The sequence below is a fragment of the Morone saxatilis genome, unplaced genomic scaffold (genome assembly GCF_004916995.1).
Source record: "Morone saxatilis isolate NCDOM2014 unplaced genomic scaffold, NCSU_SB_2.0 Contig10, whole genome shotgun sequence".
In the NCBI taxonomy this organism is placed as follows: domain Eukaryota; kingdom Metazoa; phylum Chordata; class Actinopteri; family Moronidae; genus Morone; species Morone saxatilis.
In genome coordinates, this window is record NW_023339652.1 from 15,040,080 (window position 1) to 15,057,497 (window position 17,418).

Below are 17,418 nucleotides of genomic sequence, written 5' to 3' on the forward strand. Positions count from 1 at the left end.
AACACGCGATTATGTGTATCAAAAACGAAAGGTTAAAGACCTCCACATGTTTAAGGATTAAAAAAAAACTTTCAAAACAAATGAGCACAAATAAGAATTCAAAAATCAACATTTTCTTCACTTTTTGGAGCTGAAGTTTCCTGTGCAGAGTTTGGATTAATGTTTTGAATTTTATACCTCCTTGTTTCCCCCCCTCAGACATGTAGGGGTAATTTTCCCCCCAGACACCAGAATCTGTATGTTGGGAGCTGTTGATGGGATTACAGCCAAATAGCCCAGTAACCCAAAAATACTCCTGCTGTGTGTGTGTGTGTCTGTAGGTGTGTGTGTGTCCAGTGTGATAACAGAGCATAGAGGCAATTCTGCATAATTGCTTTAACAGTGCTGCGTTGCAGTTGTCTGTGTCTGATATGACATGTGGTCTGGGCAGCTTTGCGTAATGGTGCGCCATCAGTGGGCGTCTATAGCCTTTGGTGGATGCTTTCCTGCTGCTGTGGGAGTCCACTTATGTGTGCGCGTGCATGTGTGCATGAGTGTGCACGGAGGCCGCTGGAGCAGCTGTTGCAGCGGGCGGATTTGACGCACAGCCCCTCCTGACATGCAGGCATACAGCAGGGCAAGGAAATAAGGACGCAAGGAAGGAGGCGAGAGACAGGGGTCGGTTCCATTTTGTAACTCCCTTTATGGGCACTTGAGTCTAGGATGGCCTCCCAGGCGCCCTGAGATAAGCTTTCTACTACAGCTGTGGGCTGTTATGTGCGTGTTAGAGCTCTGGGTGCAGTGCAGCTGCAACGACTCAGTTTAACAACATTCGTTTTGTGTTTTACGGGAGGAGAAGAGAGAAGAATTAGGAGTGAGGGGTGTGAACAGATTATGGGCTGGACTCATGGGAATAACATAAAGTAGATAAGGGTACAAAGGGGCCAAAATAGCTCCCAGGTGGTTTAATAAACTGATAATGTTATTATGGAGAGTTCCTGTTATTCCCCGTTGGCTCTGCATTCCAACCTTTTTGTGCTTTTGTGTATGTAGCTCCTCTATTCGCTTCCCTTCCTCTGCCTGTTTCATCTGTTGCCCCAATTTCTTTTATTTATGTTGCAGCACACAAACTTATTAGCCTCAAGGATTACGAAACAGTTTGGACCTAAGGTTGCTGGTTTAAATCCCTGACAGCCGTCAGAAAAAAAAGGTCAAAGATCAGGACCGAAGTATGTATTAAATGATGCACACAGCAGGTGGGAAGACATCTCATATGCTCTGTCTCACAATTAACTGCAGCAGTTTTGGGTGCTGTTGAAATGTGTGGTTGTATGCTTGTAAGCCTACAGGTGTAAAAATGTCCATCTGTCAAATGGGGATTAACCTTTTGTTGATATTAAACAAACAGATGAAATGATGTGAGGTAACTGTTTAACTTGTGCTCTTAGTCACTGATGATTTCCCCCCCTGGATTAGAGCATCAGCCAGACACTTAAAGAGGAAAAAAGGCCGCCTGGGTGTACCGTTGGTGTTATCCCACCACAGATGTTTCATTCATTTGGGTTCATGACACCTCCAGAGGGACTGACTGGAAGTTGTGGTGTCCTTAAACCTCCCTGTTCTGGAAATCTGTTCACTCAACATATGATGTTGCACATTTCTTCAGCTCTCCTCATGCTGTGTCATTATGTGTAATGTAATTTAATATGTTTACACATTCAGATTTTTCTTACTATTAATATTAACCCAAAAAAAGAAAAAAAAACCCAACAACTTCATTACATCACAGAATACAAGACAACATGACATTTTAGTCATAAAGCTGCCTCAAAATCTGGAGAAATCTGAACCTGTCGGACTAACACAAAGAAAAGAGTATGTAAACATAACAAAAGCAGTTGATTGGGTACGATTTACTTCAGTGTTACAGTGAGGTAGGAGACATCTTGGGTTCAGCTGGAAAACTTTAGAAATTAACAACATTTGCATAATCATAGATTATTATTTTAATAAGGTAGAAGGAGTAGATGCCTTTTGAAGGATTTAAATATGGAAATTATATTTTTTTCTTTTGCAGATCAGACACACATTGTTCCAGGCAGACTATTTATATATATCCCCAATACATGTCTGGAGGGGATCTTTCAGTAGATAACAGGATGAGGACTCGGGGAAACTTTCCCAGCAGGAGGAGTCCGAATGTATTTTGTATTTCCTTGAAAAATATTTTTGTGTCAAATGTCAAATAACCACTGACGTAACACTAATAAACTATTCATCCAGGATAGGGGTATTGATTGTACTGGCATTATGGGAACTCGGAGGTGACGGGGTCCAAATGTAATGCACAGAGGGTGGAAGGCGGGGAGGGTCAGCAGGTGCCCAACTGCAAACCTTACCCCAGAGCCCCCCCTCAGTTAATCAGGCCCTGCCACAAGTTACAAGTCGTTGGAACTGTGCAGACAGACTAGACAGGAGAGCACCATCACCTGTATTTGTACCAAGATATCATTAAAAGGTTTTTTGTCTTAAATCAATACTGTATGAACATACTGGCTGTTAAGAGGTGGTGGACAGTCCTTGTTCCAGGCAAAAATATGTTCCAAAGTTTATTTGAAGTTAATATGACGCTTAAGCAGTCTGAGTCTGTCAAATTAAGTGGATATCTTCCAATGTTAGTATTTTTTGTACTGAATTCTCTTCTTCTTCTGCTGAAATGACAGTAACTTTGGAAGATAATCACTTGATTTGTCAAATTCAGACTTCTGAAGCAACATTGAACAAGAACTGCTTTTTCCCCCATCACTTACAGAAACACATTACAAAGAGATCTCTTGAAGGCCAGTATGAACAGGAGGAGTTATTACAGCAAGTAAAACTTTTTCAGTGTGGGCACCTGAATTTTGTTTTAAGATTTGCAAAATTGTGAACCTATCCTTTAATTGAAATTGATGAATGCCATTGCACTTGCATCAGGATTTTGGTACTGATCCAGATCCAAATTCATATCAGGCACTTTTATTTTGTAGCAACACAATACAATGTTATTCTGCGTTAAGGAAAATCAAGTTTTACATGTCCAAATCATCCAGTCACCAGCTTTGAATTTAGATGCTATTTTCAACATGTCCAATGTTTGAAAAATAATTTTAAATGGAAACGCATCAGGAGGAAAAAGTTGGTGGCAGAGAATGAATAAAACCTGTCACATCCAATCACAGATGTGTTGTGCAGTTAGATCCGTGTCACATTCAAAAGCAGCAACAGTAACTTCTGCCATCTCCACCCATCACTCCTCTGCAACTCTAAAAGCACTTAACAGATGTTTCTTGCAGGTTGCTTCTGCTTTTCAAGACATTGAAGGGTTTCTTAATTAAAGTCAAGTGGAGCTTAAGTACTTTTCTAATAGATTTGTGTCAAATGTGGTGTTTAACTTTATACACAGGGTCAAGCACCTAAAGCGTCTGTAGAGCCTTTTTCTAGCAAGTTAGTGAACATGAATGACATCACTTTACAGGCTAGTCCTTTAAATCTGCAGACTTAAACCTAAATAACCGGCCTGTGTAAAGTGATGTGAGTAAACTGAAGGTCTGTGATGCTTCATTCCAAAGGGATGAGAGAGGCGATGAGGGATGAGTGATTGTTCAGCTTGTGTTTAGGATAAAGGATTTTTTCCAAACTTCCTTTACCCTCCTGTGTGGATCGAGCCGTCCCCCTTCATTCTATACGGTTGCAGTTTTACAGCCTGGCCCATTCAGAGATGGTTTACACATTTAGCCGAGTGTTTATACGCTGCACATTCTCATGGCTAGTTAGAGCAAAACACGCTGTAAGGATTTGGATTAGACAGCTTTCTCAGCTCTGTGGAGCAGAAACAGCACAGAGGAGAAGAGTTGTGTGCTGAAAGACACATATACATGTCAGGATGTTCATTTAGGGAATTCATTCCTTTAACCTGTAACCTAAACTGCTTACCTCCATGTAAACAGCGCTAAATCTTAACTGAAATCCTAGCGCAGCTCTAACGAAACAAAGGTTTCACCGTCTTTCACACACAACACAATCCCACAATTCCCTGAGCAGATAGGGATCATGTGGTTTTCAAGGTAAGGCTCGGCCTTCGCAGCAGTTCAGTCATATGACAGTTCAGTCCTCCTCTTTTTGTTCGTTTTGACCCGGTAATCTGCGCCTATGTCTCAACGATTTTCTTTATCTCCCTCACACTCACTGTCTGGATCTTTATGTCCCTCATTTGTTCCTGTCTCTCTTTACATCCCCCTCTGCATCTCGGACTCTCCCTCCCAGCCTGTTATTCTTTCCACTCCCTCTGTTTCCACATTAAAAGGTAGACTCAGTGACCTCCTGATAGCATCCCGATCCTGATACGGCCGATCACTGATAGCGTCGACTGAGATGAATTCCCGTACAAGCCTATCTTCCACTCACTTATATGCCTCTACGAATTTGGTTATTGTTTATGCAGATTATAACTTGGCAATAGATCTATGTATGTATGTGTGCAGCTGTGGACCATTTTTATACAGAAATGAATCCACATCCCAAGATCCTATGTCTAGATCTGACGTTGCTGGATCCTATTAAATTGACAGTACATACAGTGTCTCCTGCAGCTTCCTGTCTGTCCAGCAGTATGCTAACAGTTCATTTATTGGAAGCAGGTCCCTAATCGAATTGGCTGCTTTCTGATTTGAAGGTTTCCTGACTTGACTCATACAGACATGTTTTCTGCTGCTTATGCAGATCCTATAAGTGAATTGTAGTTCAATTTTGTAGTTAATATAGTTAATTTGTTCAACCGCATAGCACCTATTTGTATTTTAAGGATCTAATTCAACTCCACTTGCCAATAAAACATATTAATAGAGGCTGGAAGGTTGTTCATGTTTTTACTGCACCAGGGGTAGAAGAAGTATTCAGATCATTTACTTAAATAAACTTACCAATGAATTGAAAGTAATTAAAAACGTACCTACTTAACAAATTAACAACCAACTAAAATAATTAAGTAAAACTGCTGTACTAGTATTGTCAGCAAAGTAAAAGTACTTGTTCTGAATAAAAATGGCCCCTGTTACTGACTATACCCTTTATAATCTGCTGCATCAATAAAGTTTTGGGGGATTTTTCTCTAATATTCAGGAATGGCTGGTTTACTCTTTAACAGTTTTCATGTTTTTTTTAAATGTAAATTATTCATCTGAAAAGTAACTTGTTAGTACAGCTTTCAGATAAATGTAACGCAAAAAAGTACAATATTTCACTCCAAAAGGCAGTGGAGTGGAAACAAAACAATACAGAAATACCAATACAGTACAAATACCTTAAAATTATGTTTAAGTAAAGCATAATTACACTAAATGTGCTTCCATCACAGACCAATTGTCTGTCTTACATCACCTCCATGAAAAAGCTGAAAAACCTGCCTTTCGTTAAAGGACTCTTGTGTTTCACCTGTATTTTACACTGATGATTTCCTCACAGCAGTAATACCAGGTAGGCTGAAACTATAATCACAGCTCAAATACATAGGAAGCGTCTATCTTTATTTTTGTCTTATGGAATGAGATATAGGTGACATCTGTGTGGACTGATGTGTCAGGTGAGTGGCCACCTTTGATATTTGAGCTGACAGATGTTCAGATGGCCCGAGGGTGAGACTTGCTGCTTAGAACCACACACTCACACACAAACCCAATCCCTACTTGTCCCCTACTTGGCTAAACCCTAACCCTAACATGAGACTAATCCTAACTTTAATCTTTACCCTGAAGCCAAAATCCCAACTCTAAACGTGGCTCTTAAGGAAGTGAGGATGATGGTTCTTGAAAAATGTGGAGTATCTCCAAAATGTCAACTTTTCATGAGCTAAGAAAAACAGCCCTGTTTTCACCTTTGTGACAATGCATAATCCAATGGGTTTTTAAATGTTTTTTTTTTTTTTTGTCAACATAGGCAGCTATGTTTACTGACAGTTTGAAAGTCTGATTGTGCAGCTTGAAATTTGCTTGAGATAAGTAATCAAATTCAAATGGCTTTATTGGTTTGACATAATCAGATACAGAATTGCCAAAGCACTGTATGATTACTGACATTAGTAATCTGTCACAGATAATGCACTTGAAAGCCTGGATTGATTTAAAAATTGTGCTGGTGTGGTGTGTTCATGTGGCGGCTCTGACAGCTGAGAGTTGTGTGTGTTGGTATGAAGGTGTGGGGATGGGTAGCAGAGGTATTTTTTAAAATACAAAAGAACAAATGATACTGCTCCTTATTGTTAGGTCAACACCGGTTGCACACTGTTAAATGGATTTCATCCTCCTTGTTCCTCTTCAGTGCTGTGCCTGGTGTTGCTGCTGGGTGGATTGCTTTTTACAGTGCTAGGTATCCCCCAGGCCTTTCGTGACAGGAACATTCTTAGTATCTATGTCCAGTGTCAACATGAGGGCTTTGCAGTGGAGATAATCTCTATAGAATACAGAATCTGTAGGCAAGGGACAAGATTTTGGTTTGGGAAGCATTCTGGTTTCTGTTTGTAGTCCACGTAGTGTGGAGAGCAAAAGAAGTGAAACGCACTGGCCAGAGTACTTGAGGTCCCCACATAGAATGACTGTAGACACCACAGCTCCAACATGTAGTTTGAAAGTAAGTACAGTGTAACTTCATAACGTAGAAGTATAAATGAAGCTTAAAGGTTTCGAGGTCTGGGTGGTGGTGAATGGCAATGGAACGTAAAAAAAACTTTAAATGGGGTTTTACAAAATTGCAGTCTCAGTGTTCTTGCATGGTGAAAAGGAACCCTGATGTTCCTGCTTGGAATCTGTACCTTCTTCAAAGCATTAGCCAAATTAATCCTAAAAACAACCTATTTTTATGCATTTCCATTACTTTTTCTGTGTTTTTCAAGTCTATTGGACCTATTTTGTGATTGTGTGTCGTGTGTGTGGGGTCCTTTTATCTTAATATGGCCATTTGGTGGTTTTATAAGCTCCTTTATTTAAGGACAAAATGTTTTGTCTGAAGCAGTATATAAACCAAACTAATTTTACTGTGCTGTTTGTTTTCCATTGTTTACCATTAAAGCATGAGTAGCCTTAAGAACAAATGCAGGATAAAAAGAGGGTGAATACACAAATGGATTCAATGTCACATTGCTGAGCTCAGCGCTGAACTCACAAGAGCCTTATGGTTGGTGAATTAATTAGTAAAACCAGAGGGAAAGAAAACCAAGCTGCATACTATCTTTTTCATATTAAATAGCATGATTTCTTGCCACAGTGCATGTGGAAAGAGAGCAGTGGTTTGTTTGTTTACATCTAATAAGCAATGCAAAACACAAATGAAAAAAAGGGATTAGACATCATGACCTCTTTTGTACTAGGTGTTCATTGCATGAGAAGCAGAAAGCTAGAATAGTCAAGAGAGTTGTGGACATTATCAAAGGCAAATGAAGCCTTTAATAGCTGCATTCATTCAAATGTATGGATGGGGTAAACAAAGTGATTTGCATGGGTACTAAGTTTAGGACAGAGTGTGCAATGTGACAGCTGGAGTAGTACAGCTCTTTCCAATGTCAGTGCTTCTCCATGCCTTATCCTCAACATATACATTTATAGTGGTGCTATTCCTCCAAATGTTGAACATTATTTCTTGGAAGGACAGTACATAGGACTTTACATGTCCAGACAACTTTTCAGCAGGAAAATAATTGGGGCACATTAATTTCCTTGCATTAAATGCTGCACTGCACTACCGTTGGTAGTTGCTATTTTACCTCCACATTATTTTCAATACTAGTCCTGGCAAGGAGCACAGTTCAGACGCCTTGTGGCTACATGCACACATACTTGCCACTGTGTCATTTGCATGAAATGTTCTAGTTCTGTGGATGTGTAACTGAACAGCTGGCTAGAACATGTCAAACTTTTGATATGGTTTGTGGTGTTTGAATATAAAGAATGCATACAATGAGGTGATTCTATTGTGATTGTAGACTTAGATATTCAGCCTATGGCATTCATTCCTAAACATTGCTGCTATGTGACTTCTTTTGAGCTAAATGCTAACAGCATGCTAACATGCCTACAATGATAATGCTAAATATTTTGTAGGTATAATGTTTACCATCTAAGTTTATCATATTAGCTTTGTAACATTTGCTAATTATTATGAAACACAAACATTTCAACCTCATGATGGTGCTAGAGGAAGAGTCAGTTGGGAACTTTAATCCCCAAAGAAAATTTCCTGACTGTCTATTTAGTTGTTGTTAAGATATTTCACTTTGAACCACATGTCAACCTCATGGGGCGCTACATGCAGTAAAAAGGTCAGAGAGCTTAGTATGGACAGAAATAAAACTGTACTTTCTATTCCAGTTAGGATATCATGGCTATGTGACACAGCATGATGCTAGTCAGACATAGTTAAATCTGAATTAAGTAAATCTGAATTCAACTGAGCAGATTTGTTATAGCTTGGATGACCAGTGTTGGCACGGAATAGAGGACAGAGTACCAAAAAGAAAGATAAATAGCAACTTGATGTTTTTTTGGACAGATTGCTCGCTTTAGTTTGGATGCTTGTACTGTGATCAAAATGTTTTGAGACAAAAATGGATGTGGTTTCCTTTGCTACAGTAACTCATATTTGTTTCAAATTAATACTGCAATTATTCATCCTGATGTGACTGGAGACATGATGTGTCCTGGCATGACCAGATGATAAAAGTCGGTCCATGTGTTTGTTTTATTATGAAAGTGCTTAAGTGCTGGTTTGGACAGAGAATGCTGCAGTGTTTTACATGAGAAAAAAACATTCCCAGAGTTTAGTCCCATGTGGAAAAAGGACATCCCCTCTTGTGCAGGGATAACTGACTGAAATGTCAGGGAAAGTAGGCAAGTTGGACAGTAATGCTAATTTGACATTATGGGCTTCACAGAAACCTTAATGGAATGCTACAGTATTCTTAAAAAATTTAACTTCGGAATCTTGAAATTGAAGATGATTTTATTTTTATACAATTTCTTACAAAAGAATTTTGTTTTTGACACTTAAAGCCTCTGTTTTGACATGCTGAGTAGAGGTTATGTATTTACTGTAATTTGCGTTTGGAAGGCAACCCCTCATATCTTTAAACAATGTCTTGTCAACACTGGGATATTGTGGTAGGATGAAACACTTTTCTTCTTACCACTCACAAGTTGAGAGAGCATGAGAAGCACAACCATGAAATTTTCCATTTCTTTGCCAAACCAAAATAAGACCAAATCTACAGCCAAATAGCTGACAGGTCATTAGTCATCCAGGATGTGATGCTCTTTACTGTCAGAAGTTAAAAACCCTGCTTAAGAGTTTCATTCAGGAATCAGATAACTGTTGTTTTCGCAGAAGCAGTATCTACTCTGACAGTGATGGAGATTCAAAAAATGTAAACATACTGTCATTCTTCAAAGAGTTGTGTGTATTCTCAGGTACCGACTGATAAGTTTCAGGTCAGGATTTGTCTCCTGAGAGATTAAAGGTATGACAGCCAAGTATCTGAATAACGTGCTCACTTGCATCTCACTTGCAGGTTTTGAATCCTCACCTTCTGTGTGGAGAAGATTTTTAGACAGGAGCCAAAAACGACACCAAAGTCTGATCTGGGCAAAGGAATGAAGCTGACATATAGTAGGTGAGAACACAGGCTTTTCTCTGTTGCAGCCCAACATGTGAGCACATTCTGGTTTCTGGATAGAAAGTAAAGCAAAGTAGGCGCTGCCATTAAAGTTATGACTCATCGTGAGACCTTTGCCCAAAAATAGTTGTTTTGGGAGCTTGAAACATCTTGAAATATTGATGAATTCCAGGCAGTAAATGTTTTACAGTGTAAACACACACATGTGCACAGACATGTAACATATAAATTGGTTCAGGGATGCTTTTATCCAAAGTGCCTGACAGTACAGTTAATGCAGACCTGTGGTTTCAGAACCGGCAGACCCAGTGGAACAAACAGATATGTATGTTTGAGTGACTGTACTTATGATGACCTACTATAACAGCAGTCATCCCCAAACCTTTCCAATCACTTAAACCTAATCCAAACTCTGTAAGCTTAAAATGAAACGGCAGTAAGGGCCAGTGAAATGTTCCCATTTTGGAGGATGTCCTTACAAGTCTCATTGTTGAGAACTTTTGGTGATCTTAAAACAAGCCTATGTGTGACAACAAGTGAAAGTTATTGGATGACTGTAAATAGTAACAAGGTGTTGTAACAGCTGTGCAAGTTGAGAAAATTCAATAAGTCAGGGAACTGATTCTGTAATGTCCCTTATATAGAAATAGCCTGTTTGGGAACCTATTATCTGACAACGATTTAGCTATCGTCCTCTCCACATGGACTGCTTACCTGCATGCAACCAAAGCCCGCTCAAACGTGACTGGTCAATATAACTTGAACTACAAAATGTTGGTCCCTTGCAGACAGATTCATTAATATGCAGATATTTGTTTATAAAAGTAAAACTAAACTTTGCTAACGTTAGCTAACATTAGCCACCATAAGCTACTGCTCATACCAGACAAAGTAAGGTTGCACCAGAAAACTGTACTGAATTGAACAACGGTGTGTTTTACTGTTTATGAATTTAATTTGAACATTTCATTTAGAAGAGGATATTTCCTCTTTTAAAAGTTACAGTGGGAAGTCGCTTATAGAAACACAATAAACACACATTTTGCATTCACATAGCTCTAGTAGCTGCTACAAAGTTTGTAGCGTTCATTCAGACAAACAGGATAATAATAAGCGGGAAACAGCTACTGGTGCAGTCATTGGCTATAATTTCCGCCATCTTTCCTTTAACCATGGGATACACAGGCAGTAAAAGAAAACTCATTTTAAGATCTCAGTCAGATGACAAATAGTGCCGGGGAGAATGAGAGAGCGGAGCAGATCCTATCGTGAAGAAATTCATCATGACTTGTTCCGGAAGCTCAGTAATTGTCTGTTGTAGTTGTTGACACGCTTGTTGGAATTTAATGCAGTTGATTCTTTTAGCACTCAGGGGAAGGTGGATCATCTGTGCTGCATGTGACACATTATGTTAAGGACTCATTTGATCCTCATCTAATCTACCATGGTTTGAGAACTAATTAATGGCAATTACCAGAAAGACGTGCTGATTTAATTTGAGGGCTCAGATTTCTCCCACTTGGCATCAGGAACGCCATGCGCCGTGGTAAAACAAACACTGATGTCAAAAGTTTAAAGGGATGGGGGAGAAATTTATAGATATCCTGTCAGTATAAAATGACTACATACCCTGTGGACCCATGGCCAAATTAATCTGCTAAAATTAGTTGCTGGGCCCCCATTTCTCCACACTCTTCTGCTGAATGTTAATATGATTAAACACATAAATCAAACATAAGTCAAACTGAAATAATAAAGGTATAAACATAGATTTTGACACACAGTAGGGACCATCTTCAAGATCAGGTGATAAAAACAGAACAAAACTTAAAATTTGCAATTAAACTATACCTGCAAGCAGGTACACTGGGGTCCAAGCACCTGATCGGAACCAGTGGTGTACCGACTTGGGGCCTGGAGTCCATCCTTGAATAGGGCTTAAAACGGTAGTTTGATCAAGTTGAGACATCCTACTGCAGTGAACACTATCAAGGTCCGCTTCAACCTGTGTCCATACTTTCCTCTATAAATAATTTTGTGCCTCATAGTTGTAGTGTTTTATAGTTTTGGAACACTGTCAGCCTGGAGCTTTTATGGGGATCTTGGAGTTTTTGGGCTCCGCTGCAGTTGCCCACTTTGCCCGGTTGGTAACCCAGCCCAGCACCATTAATCCAGGAAATACTACCACCATCATAAACACACACACACACACTAACGCACACACACTGAAGCAAGGTCAAAGCCACTGTTGAGCCCTACAGTCTATTCCTGTGTCTGTGATTCTATTAGGCTTGACACCGGATTAGCCCTCCTGATCTCCACGGCTGATTTGGGTTGGTTATTATAACCTATTACTGCCCTGTCTCACTCACTCTCTCACACAACCTGTGCTGATACTCTGTCTACCACATCTCCTACAGAGTGTTCAGATCACACAGTTCTCATTTGTCAACCCCACTCCTGTGCTCTGTCTTTGTTCACTCTCCTCCTGAGGGCCTCATGTCTCTGCCTGTGGAGTAGACGTGGATTTGAGTGTTGGTGTGACTTGAAGTGAACTTTAATGTAACTACAGAGTGCTTTCTACAGACAAATGTGGGTTAGGGTTAGTGCTTGTGCTTGAGAGAAAACAAATCATGCAGAAAATTGTTTGTTTTTTTAAAAGAGGGCAACTGGAAGAAAGAGCATAACCCTCTGCCCAGTGTGTGTGCGTGTGTGTGTGCGTGTAATCCCAGTCAGAATGGACCTCGTCAGATGTAGGGCACAATGAAACCACATCAAAGTCATAACACATTCTTCTCCTTCGCGCTTCGAGCAAACCGCAGAAATCTAACACTGCGGCCGGTCCTGTTGTGTCTGTCTGGCCTGTTGTGTAAGATGGAGATGGATAGAGGCTTTTCTCGTTCTATTTCTCTATCACACAAGGACTAAACAAGCGTGTGTATCGCTGCTGCACTCGTTTATCCTACAGACCAAGTGGGGACAGACATGTGCCACTGAGGTTAACGAGTCTGCAAGTTCACTTTGCCACCCAAACACTTCAGCAGCTGGTTTCGCTCATTAAATCATCTTCTCTGTTTGAAGTGTGATGGCTTGGTTAAACTGAAACCCGTTCCACTGTCAGAGTACTCAGAATGATGTTATCTGCATACTGTGGCCCCTCAGTGTTTTCTGCATCAGTGCTGGGTTTTCTCTGTACATTTACCTGTTTTAAAGATAGTCTAACAGAAGACACTAATGAGTTGCATTATGGGAAATCTTCAAGAGCTTATGGCATACAGGCGAGTAAGGTCAAGATATCTTGGCCTCTATTGTTTCGACTTACAGTGTTAAGTGCAATACTTAATTGCTTTTGAAATGTGTCAGCCTAAAGCATAAAATTACTGCCCACAACAAAATAGAACACAACATCTCTACTTTGCACTAATTTCTTGGGTGTGTTATATTTCCTACTAAGAGGAGCCAAATGGTTTCACAAGAGACAATTACAAAGTCTTCTAAACAGCATTAAAGGTGCCCTGTGGAGTTTTCTGTTTACATTCAGTGTTACTCACCAAAACACACAGTGTGTATCCTCGAGGAATGTGTTGAATCCATTTCCTTTCTCATAAAACATTTGCAAAGTAAATTTTCTTTTATATATATATATATATATAGCAAACGTTATATAAATATATGATATGATATGATATTTTTGGCTTTATTAGAGATGACAAGAAATGAGAGGGGGAAGAAATTTCTTTTGAAGTTTGAAACCAGTACTGTTTACATCCATGTTTGCTTTTCCTCCACAGTCTTCCTCTTCTTCTCTGCCGCACTGCTGCATTTCTTGGCATGTTGGAGATCAGTGGAATAGTGTTTTTTTCTTTGTGTATGACAAACAATCAATCAAAACAGGGACCACTGGTAAAAACATTGTTCCACTAGAGGTCAAAAACTCCACAGGATGCCTTTAAGTTACCTCTTTGGAGGACTTTAGATCTTCCCCTCCTTCACTGACCAGCATTGTTTATGTGCAGTTTACTGGTGTTATAGTTCAGGAGATAAATTTCAAATTCACCCGTTACACATCTTTGCCATTTGGAGCCACTAACGGCTTTAATTTGTGTTTTATATTCTCCCAGTTGTGAGGTGAAATCGTACAACTGAGGGGTGGTCAGTCCTGCGGGAAAAATCATACTTTCTTTTTTCAACTTTTCAATCATACTTTAGTGCTCGTCTGTAGTGCTTACGGGAACAATCTTTGCTTGGCTGCCATGCTTTATTGTTGGATTTGGCTGATGGATAGACTCGCTGACAGAGTAACCAGTTCATTGTCCAACCAGGACGTCTGACCGATGACTGATGGTAAGCTTCCTTTGCTCCACGCCATACAATGGCGCATGTCTGTACCAAGACAAATTGGGCATTAAATGATCAAGTGGGGGTCACTTTTGAAAGCACTGTCAACTTTTCAACAGTTGTTGTTTTCACAAGTACAGACAAAACTCTGTCTGGCTCGGACTGGTTGCCTAAAGGGTATAAATGATTTAAAATTTGAGTAATATGTGGACTGGGAAAAGTCATTTATTTTTACTTCTCTCGCTGGTTTATGTAGTCAGACCCATTATGTAGTCAGTGTGTGTTTTCGTTTGTTTTTGTCTGTCAGGTGAAACAATGTGTACCTGTAGGTATGTTATGTACATGTACTCTGTGTTAGAACTTTGTGTACGCACAGCAGACATCTCTAAAAAAAAGCATCTTAATACGAGTACTAAGCTTCAACCCTCCACACCACCTTTTATCACACAGCTCATACATCACTTTCCCTCTCAAACCCACACCACACCAAAGAGGCTTGCTTTTGCAACCACACTGAGGCATAAATTAGTTTTCTCAAGGGATAATCACCATGACGCAGATGACTCACCTGGCAGGAGACAGCGAAACATTCAAAGAATAATTCACTGTTATGATTGGAATTCTGCCCTTCCCTTCACTCACCTTAACACCCTGGGGGTGAAAAGAGAGCAAGTGGGAGGTAGAGGAAGTCAAGGAGGAGAAGCTGCCCCACTGTAAAAACCAAAATCACATAGTGAGGTTTCAAATTGAATCAAATAAAATGTGCTGTTACTTCACTGCCCACAGGAAGTGGTGAGCTCACCAATTAACACGTTCAATCTTGTTTGGTTAATTTGTACAAAAACGGTGTAAAACAAACGTGTTAAACTAAGCTAACTGGCTTCTTGGGATAGCTTCATATTTATGAAAATGATATCAATCTCCAACTTTCTTAAAGAACGCTATCATTTTAATTCACAAAATCTTGAACTATTACTTTAAATGTGACCCACAGAACACCAATGTTTCAGAAGAGGAGAACCTTGATTTTTAATAAGATGTTGTTGAGGCTAAAATTACAGGAGAACGAGAAAAAGAGATAGAGGAAGAAGAAAAAGAAATTCCAAAGAAATTCCATGATTCCATGATTAAAAAAAGTGTTAACGAAGTTGTTAAACACATTCTCATTTTTAAAATTCCTTGATAATCTCTGACTTGCACTACAAGTTTCCCTTGCCTGGGATATTTCAAGAATATGTTCATCAGTGGAAAACCTGTAAAACTTCACTGCCCCTCCAAAAACAGACCAGATGTTTTCTGAGATTCAAACAATCCAGATAGATCAGTTGCAGTCAACTTCCTGTCTGTATTGTTCTGTTGTTCTGTCTCTCATCAACACAAGTACTTATGCAGTAACTCTCAACAAGTTTATCTTGTGTGAGTTTTGCATTAACATCACTTTTTGCACTTCTGTTGACACCTCCAACACATTTCGTCAAGTTTTATTTTTGCGGTTCAGTGTTTTCTGTGTTGATGAATTAATGTTTGCAGAACAAACACTTGGCTGGAAACTGAGCTACAGACTCTATCTGCCATTTTCCCTCTCTCTCTGTGTGTGTGTGTGTGCTGTAACATCTGGAGTCAATTGGACAGTATTAGGGCTCAGACATTGCCGGGTGAAAATCCCTCTGGAGGATTTGCTGGTTTGGCACACTGCTCACTAAGCCCCATCACTAAGCGCCCTGACTGCATCATCACTGGGGTCTCCACGGTAACTGCAACGCACACCATCCTTCGCCACTGTCTCAAATTGGTAGAGTTGTGGTTTCCTGAGCCAGCAGGTTTCTGCCTGGAGCCACAAGTTCTAACTAATGGGTCAGGTGTGTATTTTTTATTGAGAATTTGTCTGATGTTGATTATTAGTGCAGCTAGTAAAATCAGGGTTTGACTTATATTACCTGATCCAATTCTAATATGAAAGAGATACTTAGTTTATTCCTGTTGCAACATTAAGCCCCACTGAGTTTGGACTCCAGTAGCTAGTCTACAGTGTTTCAGAAAAACTGGTCAGACATTGTTGGTGGTCCAGACTGGACAACAGTTGTGTCTTTCAGCCCAGTGTGTGTTTGCAGTGCAACGTTCAGGGAACCTCAGGCAATGACGCTTCAGTTGGTTGCAGAATCTAGATATCGAGCATTCTGTCTGTGATCTATCCTAAAATTTAAGATTATTTATAATTTGGGGCACCCGGATAGCTCACCTGGTACAGCTGGTGCCACATGTACCAAGGCTGAGTCCTTGCTGCAGCGGCCATAGGTTGAAACCCGACCTGTGTTCCCTCTTTCTCTCTCTTTCCTGTCACTATCAATTAAAGGCAATACAAGACAAATAAATAAATAAAAACAGTTAATCACACAATATTTACAGTTATGTAACTTTGATATTCTCCTCTTAATCTGTCTTTACTAACCCTTGTTTTTGCTGAATTGTTGCATCTGTCCTATCTGTCTCATCTGTGTATATGTTATGTAGCCTATGTGTTATTCTAGTGGCTGTATTATTCTGAAATTCAGTCATTTTTGCAATTGTAAAGTACAAACATAATATTTAATTAAAGTGAAAATGACATGAGAAACTATAGGTTGGTTACCACATGAAACTAAACTAACCACAATGTTTTATCAAACATTTTTATCACCAGTGATTCTTGTTGTAGTAGGGGAGATTGGGGTAAGATGAGCCATTTTTCATATTTAGTATCACTACATCAAGGCAATCATAGTTTTGTTGCTAACTAATATATCTGCATATATTTCAGGATGTTGTGCATCCCTTCAAACAAACAGAATGAGTGTAAACATAACTGTTTTGATAATATAGCAGCATATTATTTTTTTAGAAATAAATATCTATACCACTTTACCACATGTGGTCTTACCTTCAACAGATCCAATGTAAATGAATGCCTTCCTCCTATAATATTTGGTCAGCATGATCAGTGTTTTTTACCATTTCCTAGCAACAAGGGGTGGTTCAACTTACCCTTTGGCTCAACTTATCCCAGTCTCCCCTACTCTCTGAGCTCAGATACCTCAGCTGTTTGCTTGCTCATTATCTGCAAAGTGAAAGATAGCTGCTGATTAAATTGTGTGGACCCTACTGTACACTGTAGAAAACTCAACAAAATTAATTTAATTTGAGTTTAATTTAAAGTATTCTATTAGGCAAGACATGGCAACTTTATTTGTATAGCACATTTCATACACCAGTACAATTTAATGTGTTTTTAAATGTACAGCAAGGACAGAAGATTTCCAATTTGAAAAGTGCACTTTTTGTAGTTTTGTCAACTTATATTTAATTTATTTACAAAAAGAAGTTAAAAAGAAATTGGTTAGACTTGATCTTCAGTTCAGGTTAGATTT

The 17,418-nt window shown here is 39.4% G+C and overlaps 1 protein-coding gene across 1 annotated transcript in view; it reads left to right on the forward strand.

Moving 5' to 3' along the window:
• ntf3 (neurotrophin 3) overlaps window positions 1-17,418 on the forward strand; it is a 35,927-nt gene that overhangs the window by 1,074 nt on the left and 17,435 nt on the right. The window lies entirely within an intron of this gene.